Source organism: Brassica napus, chromosome A6, assembly GCF_020379485.1.
Source record: "Brassica napus cultivar Da-Ae chromosome A6, Da-Ae, whole genome shotgun sequence".
In the NCBI taxonomy this organism is placed as follows: Eukaryota; Viridiplantae; Streptophyta; class Magnoliopsida; order Brassicales; family Brassicaceae; genus Brassica; species Brassica napus.
Window position 1 is genome coordinate 7,907,046 of NC_063439.1, and position 10,502 is coordinate 7,917,547.

Genomic DNA, 10,502 nt, shown 5'->3' on the forward strand with positions numbered 1-10,502 from the left:
AATCAACTCATAAAGTAGTATTTTAAATTTGTTTATTAAGATTATAATAATATTCCTTTTGATACGCAATGGAGCACCCACTAGCCGCAAAAGGAGGAGACCTTCACATGTTTACAGAGCTACGGACATCATTATACTCCAATTAAAGCTAAACTTCATGTGTAATAATTAAAATTTTCAGGGAACTAAATTATTAATCTTCTCTGAGATTTTTTTATAATATAAAGTTTTATTTTATTATGTTTGAAGTGCTTTACAATTCATCTGGACATGAGTAGAGTAGTTCCTTACTTTCAGCTCTCTACGTGTATATATAAATCTAGTAAAGCAATTTTCGTTTCAACGTCATCTTTCTTATCGAATTAATAATAGAGAACATTGTCTGGTTTTCATATGGTTCAACTTTTTTTTCCTTGGTAAACATGTATTTTAGTTGATAAAAACAGGTAGGAGTTGAAAAAAAAGTGGATAAAAACAGGTAATTTAATTTCTCTTTTTATTCTGTTTTGCCTGTTTTGAGAATATATCTATGTAGTGGGGGAGGTTTCAACCTAATTGTTATCTATGTATTTACTTATTAAGTACTGAGTCTGAGACTTTAACTTATTCTATGTTTAGATAAATGGGAATTTGATTTTGGAATAATTAAATATGTTTCGTGGACAACTCTGACTCTTTTTCTAAAGGAAATATTCTCTACTGGTTTTATGTCAATATATATTCTGAAGCTGATTGCCAATTTATACACCTAGTATCGTTTAAAATCTCTTTTAGTTTGCCAAATATTCGAATATCGTATAACAAAAAGAATCCAGGTATCCCTGTTAATCAGCGTTTTGACATAACACAATAAAATAAAGCCGGTTCGAGCTTGAAATAAAGAATTTAAGTGGTAACCTTTCAGTGAAAACGTATGATATGTGACAACACTAGCTAGACATTAAGCAAAACTAGAAGACCTCATATAGTGTTCAACGTATAGAGGTTATTAGACAAATAATACCAGAGATTAGTCATAAAACAAATGTATAGGATGAAAAGCTCAAAAGATATGGCACCAAAAAGGTAAATCTCAACAAGACAACAAGGATGAGAGTAGGCATGCTTTAGGTTGTTTTCCCTTTTGGGTCAATATTTTCTGCGCGTGGAGTGCATATGTACGTAACAATTGATGTGTTTAGAAACCACTCCTCATCAAAACGAATTAACCATCTTAATAACACTCAATCATTGTTTAGATTAAATTCTAGGTGTATCACCTTTTTTACTTTACACTTTTGACTTTTGCCTCTATACGATACATTAATATAAATATGCATTCAGGAAACTTTCCTCACATCGAAATTGCATGTATTTTATCGTACTCACCGTATAAATAAAACTTGGTTTTTCTCTTTAAAATATATGAATTCCCCAATTCCTCCCTGCATTTTAATTTACAATTACAAAAGGGTCAATATATAGTATAGTTTTATGTTTTTGTTTTTGTTTTTTGTTTAAAACATTAAAGAAATGTATGTGCACGTGAGTGGAGGTGAGCATGCACGTGAGGTGTGGCAGACGATGTTGGAAGAGACAGGCTCTAGACTCCGACCGAGTCTTTCGGTTTAACCAAAATGGTTTTGCTTTTGAGTGAGTGTGTGACTCTGTGTCCCTTCTCCTCTTTGTAACGACACTCTCTCTCCCTCATTTGTTCTTATATTTCCCAACCAACAATATTCTATTTTCTGTAAACCGGATTTTAGACGATCTTAAATATCTTGTTTGCTCACTAACTTAATCCAGCAGTACAAGTAAAATAGTATGTTCTTACAACGTCACTACTTAATTTTTATTATCACGTACCAAAGCTAAGACTAATTCACACAATATGTGGAAAGACTCGTATATAACATTAATTTAAACCACTTATAAAAACCATAGATTCTATAAACAGTATTAGTATCTATTTTGTATATCATTTTCATAGATAATTAAGTTTTAGAGCCATTTATTTGTTTTCATCAGTATACATTAAGAGATGCTCTAAGCGCACGAGACATATCGTGTCAAAACACTGTACATTACGCAATAGAAATCAACATCAATGCACATTTCCCATTCAAGCGTTGTCAAGTAGTAAATATCATTTTCGTTCACGAAAAACTAATATTTTATAGTCTTTTAAAAACATTATTTTTATAGTCGTTTTCCATATACATATGTATGCATGGGTGTGTAGGCTACCACTGTTAAATTATGTGAACAATTATGTTGTGTAATATTCGAGAATATTGTTTGTAATATTATTTAGACAAAAAACATGTGGCTGCTGGTAATGAGTATTACATGATGAGGGATAAAAATTATAGAGAGATTGGTCAAACCCAGACAGCTTCTACATATCTAGAGACAGCTGCACATGTATGTCACTTATTGATGCATATACATTTAGCGTGTGTATACGTTTATGCTAAACTCTATCTTATAGTAAATTACAAAACCTAGGATATTATATATTTCCACTGCTTAATGTACCGTAAACTTCTTGTTTTGTGTAGTTAAATATGCTTTTATTTTACTTAAGAATCTAAGATGTTCGTGGCCACTCCAAATTTGTTCTGCGTCTCACCGTGATCTGTCGGCGTAAGGAAGAGATCGCAACTGAATATTTTCGAGAAAATTATTACGTAACTGTTTAGGGTTTAATCTTCTATCTTCTTTACCACCGTGATAATATATATCTCGATATCGTATATATATGAATACCCTTTAATTAATCGTACAAAAAGCTTTTGATCGAACATGTACACTTTTTCTTTTGAAAGACTATAATTAATGTTCAGTATTATGACACCAGCTGATATTGGCTTAAGTCATCCACATAGTTGAGATGGGTAAACATATTTTCTTAGTTACATATGGGATGATATTGTTAGATTCGGGTTTATTATGGGCTTCCAACTCAAAACCAATTGGCAATTAGTGGATTGGCCCTAACCCTTTATATATTACTTAATGTCCCATTGATTTTCCAATGTGGGATACATATATCCCTTAATAGATATACCACTCTACCTTATACTCACTGCTCTATTCAATATTTTGAGGTATAGAGATAAATAGCAAACTTTTCGGATTCTTTCTCACTTATAAAAAAAACATCTCTCACATTCCAATAACTTCAACTGAAAATCATTAACTTAAACTGTAAAGAACGATGTTGTGAAACATAAGTGAATCCGTTAAATAAACTGAGGTACAAACTGCATTACTGTGAGTATATTCATGAGAATACAAATCAAACGCTATGTTTCTTTATCGCACACCAAGCTAAACCCTCTTTTCCGTATGATAACTTTTACCAACTCCGTAAATTATAGATCCCCATTACTGCTTAACATATAGTGTATACACTAATCACTATGGAACACATGCACAATGATAACATGTACATGAATTCAAACGATTGATTCAATATAGTTATTTTGATCTTTATAAGAATGACACGTATTCAACAAATTTGCAACCAACTATAAGGACAATACAACCAATGGAAGTAGGTTTAGAGTATGTGGGAACCAACATTAGTTAAAGCGACGATTATGCGACAAGACGCAACTACTTCTTTCTTTCTCACAGTCATCAATCAACGGAGAATCTTACTATCAACATTACACGTTGTTCCTTTTTCTCCATTTATTTTTCTTACTTTCCCTTTCCTCTCTTGTCATTGTACCCATGTATGATAGAAAGGACAATCGGTCCAAATTATAATAAATAGTATACTCCTAGTTCACAATAACAAAAAGACTTGCAGGTGTAGTATTGCAGAATTAGAATAGTCCGCAATCTAAAACAGAATAATCAACAAATTCGAAATGGAAAATATTTGATCAAAAAAATTATGTTCATATATATATATATAGTTGATCGAATGACCATCTCGATCGATTGATATTACAAATTGGTGTTGTATAGTGCTGCTGCATATGCATAATTCACATGGCTTGTGATTCGGTGCAGTGCACCTCAAAGTATAAGACATGACAACACACATTAAAGAAATCAATCCTTCTTTTTCATAGTTACCTTTGAATTTATCTTTGGATAGAAAATCAAATAACTGTTTACACGAATTTGTGGTCATCTTTCTCGTGAGTTCAAAATACTATTTTCAATGGTGATATGAAGTATGTACGAGTAGTACGACAACATATGAATGTAAATAAATATATACTAACATATACATTGATTTCTCATTGTATAAACGTAAACAGGTTTCTTGGGGTTTTTTCCCACATAATTGATATACAAATTAAATTTAGACATCAATCTAAAGAAAAATAAATAAAAAGAGTAGCTTTTTGAGAGAGTCTAAATTAAACATAAACTCTCAAACAAAGTTGGGCTTTTAAATATAATTACAGTTATTGTTATTGTTATTTAGAGAACAAATAAACACTTGTTTTGGACACGGGTAGCTCATGCTTTTAGTAAGGTGATATTTCAGCGATATTAGGCATTTAGACTCGAATATTAGACTATCGATGACTAAAAGATGAAGAAGAGAAAAAGAAAAAGATGTACTTTTTCTTAGGATACGAGATAAGGCCATAAGAACACTTCCAATGGTAGTATTACGATGAGTTCTTAGTATTTGAAGAAAAAGAAAAAAAAATGAAATTAAGAGGGAAAATGAGCAAAATTTCTTTGTTATGAGTTTTTAAGAAACTATGAGATACTAGAAAAACACATATCATTCAAATAGATGATTAATTAGTTTAAATAAAATAAAATATAAAAACTAATTTTAATACTAATATTTTTTTTAGAAACCTTCATAGTTTCTAACAATTGGAAGTGTTCTAAAAGTAAAAAGTAACAATGCAAGTAAAAGTAGTTAGCGATGACGGGACAATCAAATAAATGTAGTGGAATAACATATGCTAACTCCCTCCGTGTTTAAAAAAATAATGATTTAAACCTTTTTTTGTATTTCAAAATTGATGTTTTACACTTTTATTAATATATTTTATTAATTTTTTAATATAAATTAAAAGGTAAAAACATTAATGGTTGAACCTTTATTGAAAAACAAATTAAAAATATAAATATTTATGTTTTTTTAGTATATGTGAAAAATTAGAAAGATCAATCTTTTGTATGACTTTTTTTTTCGTTCAACTGAATAATTACACAAAAGACAATACATCCTATTCACGTTGGTACAGCATTACCAATCAATGGCAGCATATGTTTCATAGATCCACCATTTATTTTGATCAAAACATGGAGATAATGATGGCCTTTATAAAAAAAACATGGAGATAACGAGTCAGCTCTCCAAACTTTCACTTCTTTTTTTTGAAAGCAAAACTTTCACATTTTGGAGAAAACAAAACAGTTTGTAAAGAAGAAAAAACATGCATGGGAATTGGGACGTGTAGACAGAAAACCAAACATATATATATGCTAATGATATTGTGTGTATGTATTGCTTTGTGATTGAGGACATAAGAGCAAACAGAATGATTCGGTATAATGAAATTCCACAGCTGGTGGCGTTGGAAATGCAATTGGAATGATCCCATGTTAGGTTCTTACATGCCATCACTCGACATGCCTCTCTTTCCGCTCCCCCTCCTTTTCTTTTTTTGTTTAATCACTATCAATTTTGTAACTCTCGTCTAATCTATCGCTAAATTAATCGAATCATACTCAGCATTAATTAATCTCATTTAATTAATCTTATTAATGTATCTTTTTTCTTGTGCTAAAAAAACATTACTCCCTCCGTTTCATATCGTACGTAGTTTTAGGAAAAGTTTTTTGTTTCAAAATGTAAATAGTTTTCATATTTCTAGGTAACTTTTATATTTACTGAATATAGTTTGACCAGTCAAATTAAATAAATTTATTTTTGATTGGTTAAGTTATATCTAACTATTTATTATACGATATTTTTTAAAACATAATAATTTTTTGTGCTATTTAATTCAGTTGATATAACTAGAAAATCTACTTATCTCTCTTTTTTATTTTTCATTCTCAACTACACACTTTTCATATTTTTGACTCTTTTATTTGAGTTTTTCAATGAAAAAAATCTATGTACTATAATATTCTCTCTGTTTTAAATTAAGTATCATATAGCATAAAATTTTCATTGCAAAATACGTGTTTTTTATGATTTTAGTGCAAATTTTTATTGATTTATCTCTTTTGTTCCTAATAAACTAAGAAAGAAATAAATTCAACACAAATGTAATGGTCAAACAAGGGAAAACTTAAAATTTTAAATAATTTTTTTTTTATTTATGTGTAAAATTCTTGAACGACAATTGATTTAAAACGGAAGGGGATATATTCTCTCTAATGATTTATGTTTTGAAGTTTTCGTACATGTTAAATTTTTATTATAAATAACTTCATTTTTAATTTTTGTGATTAAGTATTTTTCATAGCTAATCCATATAGCTAACATTTTTCTTAATGAAGCAACGTGTGTTCTATATTTAATTATCGGTCATAAAACGCTAATTTCACCACAATCAAACCTAGAACTATATGGAATTCAGGGGCGAGACAAGGATATGACAGTTCTTCGATCTTGAATTTTTTTGTTGATAGATAGAGAGATTCACCGACCAAGGTGTCGTCGTTTCGCGGTCCCCTCAACATTTGCTTAGAGCTTCATCTATCTCTGTTAACTAGAAACTAGATATTACATTAAATGTTCTTGTATTCTTGTCTGCTTTATGCTTCAATCCCGAAACTTCTAAAAGTATAAACACATACAAAAATGTGGTATACGACCCTATATTTCGAATAAGACTACATATGAAAAAAGACGGCTAACAATCGATATTCAATCATGGTTGCAGTCGCCAAAACCTACATGTTCGATTTAACTGTAAAGTATAAACATACTCTAAATTATGCAAAGTCTGGTAGATAAAACAAAATATATTGGAGTGCCTAGCGCTACAAGCGAGTTACAAGTATTGCTGTTCGATTGCGTAGAAAAATTTATAACAATCAAATAAATTATTATCATATCCGTTGAACTTGTTGCTTTTCAGCTCGATTAAGTATGTGATAGCAGTCAAATATGTTATTATTTCTGCCTTTCATATGTGGTTTGTAATTGGAGACTCCAACCAAAACTTAAAACTTGTCTTGGTCACTTGGTGGGACTGAATCATCTATAGGCACTACAGCACCATTTACTCTAGAAATTTCAAGAATTAAGAATCGTTGAAATTAGTCGTTTTCTATTTGTATTTGATAACTGCACAGGTTTGATCTGGTTTAAATGGCGTTGACATAGGTTCAAGTCGGATGAGAACTACGTTCGTAAATGGATTAGATCATATGTTGTTGGTTAATACCAATGTTTTAAAAATCGCTAGGCGGTAGCTAGGCGCTTTATAGGGACTAGCGACTAGGCGGATTATTCGGGATCTAGGCGAGGCCTAGATGTTAGCAAATTATTGATTTATTTTATATATTTTATACATTTATAAGACATATTTTTGTTTTTAAATTTAATTATAAAATTATTGTAATGAATTATCAAAGTTAAATATACAAAACAGAAGAAAATAGACAAATTTGTAGGTTTGTAATAATATTATTGCTTATTTAACATATATAAATAATTTTAGATCGATTTTAACCAATTTTAATTGATTTAGAATTGTTTAAACCAATTTGAATCATATAAATCATTATAAATCAGATTTTAAGAAAATTATTTCGGATAGAACCGAGTTGCCGTCTAGACCGATTTTTAGAACCTGGGTTAATACGGACCACTAAGGTCCCAGTCACCAGGTATCTTGTTTTTCCTAATTTCCTTGGATATTTTTTTTGTTGCTAAATTTTTATTATTTCCCCCATCTTACATTTATATATATATTGGATAACATTTTTCCACATTAAGTTCTTTTAATTACCACTTCAAAACTGTACGCACTTACCGAACTATTCTTTTAAAATAAAATTTGTTATCATAAAATACTTTGTTTGAAGAATTTTGTAGTAATTTGTTTCACCGGTTAGGTTTATTCTTCAAATATTGTCTATAGATGCCGTCATATTGATAGATTCATCGGACGGTAATATACGTAAAGACGAAGACACGTTTCAGCATCCAACACCGAATAGAACTGTGGAACGTATCTGTTAACGTGCCGGAAGCAAAAATGAATTACCCTCCTTTTTATTCCCTCCCCACTCATGTTAAATCAAATGTCACAACTCTTTATGGACATCAAGGCTCATGTGCGATAAGATAAGAACAGCTTTTACTAGTTTATACTACCTTTTTGAAACCAAGTTTGACTTTTATCACCCTAAATCAAAATTCCTTAAAACACGCTTTATACTTTAGATAACGCACCAAAATCACACAGAACACACACTTTTTAACTAGCTGCGACGTTTTTCGACCCCCAAAAGCCCAAGCGGTATTGCTAAATTAGCCCACTACATATATCAATAGTATAGCACGCGAGTCTCTTCTATTTCTCAATTCCAATTTATTTTAGGCCCATCCTAATATTTGACAATTTAACGAACTCCTTGATGATGTCTTTTTTTTTTTTTCTTTTTTATCAAACCATTCCATTTCATTAAAACTTTAAACAACAGAGTTTCTAGTTCCTAAAGAACTGCATGACAAAAAAAACAGAGAGTTTTTGGCAAGTTCGTCTGCTTGCACATTACAACTACGAGCTACAAAGCGATAGGAAATAGAGTTAAGGGATCGGTTCAACACGTAAATGTCATGGAAGATCCCTTTGAGGGCAGTCACAGACTTGTTTCCTGTGAGCAATTGGATTAGACATCGAGAGTCTGATGAACAGACAATGTCTTTTAGTCCAGCCAAAATAGCCTTTGAGAGTCCTTCTTTTAAAGCCAGAGCTTCTGCAGCAAGTGCTGAAGCCACATATCTTCTTGTTGAGCTTCCTTGAAGGATGATGTTCCCTGATGAGCTTTTTATCACCCATCCCAAACCACCAGCACAACTGGAACTGTTCCAAGCCGCATCTGAGAAGAGGAGAGGCAGTTACCGTAGTGTGGGAAAGGTTGGTCGGAGAGTTAGAGTCTTTAGGTGAAGCAGTAGGTTTTTCCGGCTTTTGAGTAGCTGACTGCCACTCCTTTGCATTCTTTATAGCCTTTAGCACCATGTCTGCTTCCGAGAAAGACTTGTCTTCGAACAGTAATTGATTTCTACTAGTCCACAAGACCCAAAATATCCAAGGGTACAAGGGATTAGACAGTCCAAGGGGAGGGAGATTTACCATCCCGGTGCACGCCTTGAGCAAATCCTCCATTGAGTGACAGGAGCTTCTCGACGGAACGCAAGATGCTGGGAGAAGATCCCACACTTTGGCCGCTACAGGACCCTTGATGATGTTTATTTCTGAGATATGATAGAAAATATATTATCAATACATACACCATAATCTGTAATGTGAATCAGCAATAGTAGGGTTATAGCTTCATCATAAATACAAAGTAAACTAATGCGCATTTCTTCTGGCTAGTACGTAGAAGCATTTCCAGACACGCACAACATCAGCTAAACTATAGTCTCCTAACTTCCTTATTTTAGAACTCAAGCCTCAGAAGTCAGAGCAATTAGGAAACTAAAAGTGAATTTATTTTATATCTGTTAAACCTTAAGCGTATACTCTAGTCCTGATATATATTCAAATTTAAGTATTGTCATGGTAATATATATAAATATGTTTGTCCTAAGCTTTGATTCTGTCTTCTTATATCAGTTCTTTTTTTTTTAGATTCTCCTTCTTAATTAAAAGGTATAGATCTTTCTTTTTCAGATTCACATACATAAATTAGTGAGATATGTATGATGTAGAGATTGCAACTACCAGAATAGTACTTGAAATAGTTTAACAAGTTATAAAGGAAACAAAGCACATCTATCATATTCCTTGTCATATAAATTGATATTGTCAGCCAATGCGATTTATAATTATTAATGGAGGAAGAATACACATAGAAAGAGCCGTGGCCTAGTCTAACATGGATTTCAACATGAGTGGAATGCACGTTGCTGGCTGCTACGAGTGCTATCAATATTTCTGTATTAGTTCTACCATATTAAACTCTTCTTAATTAATGTAAATATCCGTGCGCAATGTGTGACTATTACCATGTTGCTACATTTTGTTGTTATTCATCACCACGTTAGAACGTTTTGTTTTTCTTAAAATCTATCAGAATATTATTTTAAAACTCCCAAGAGATGTTCTTATAAAGAGAAAAATTTAAAGAGTTTCGTAGCTATCCATTTCACATGTTTTCATAGTCTCATGGATTAGTCCTATATTTGGTTATTTGCCATTTAAACGAGGTAAATTGCGAAATCTATAAACTGAAATAATTTTACAATCTAATAGTGGCGAAGAATAATATTTAACCAAATTACACCTAACCCGAGTACATTCCCAAGACTCTTACTCCAACATCATAGACTATTCTAAAAT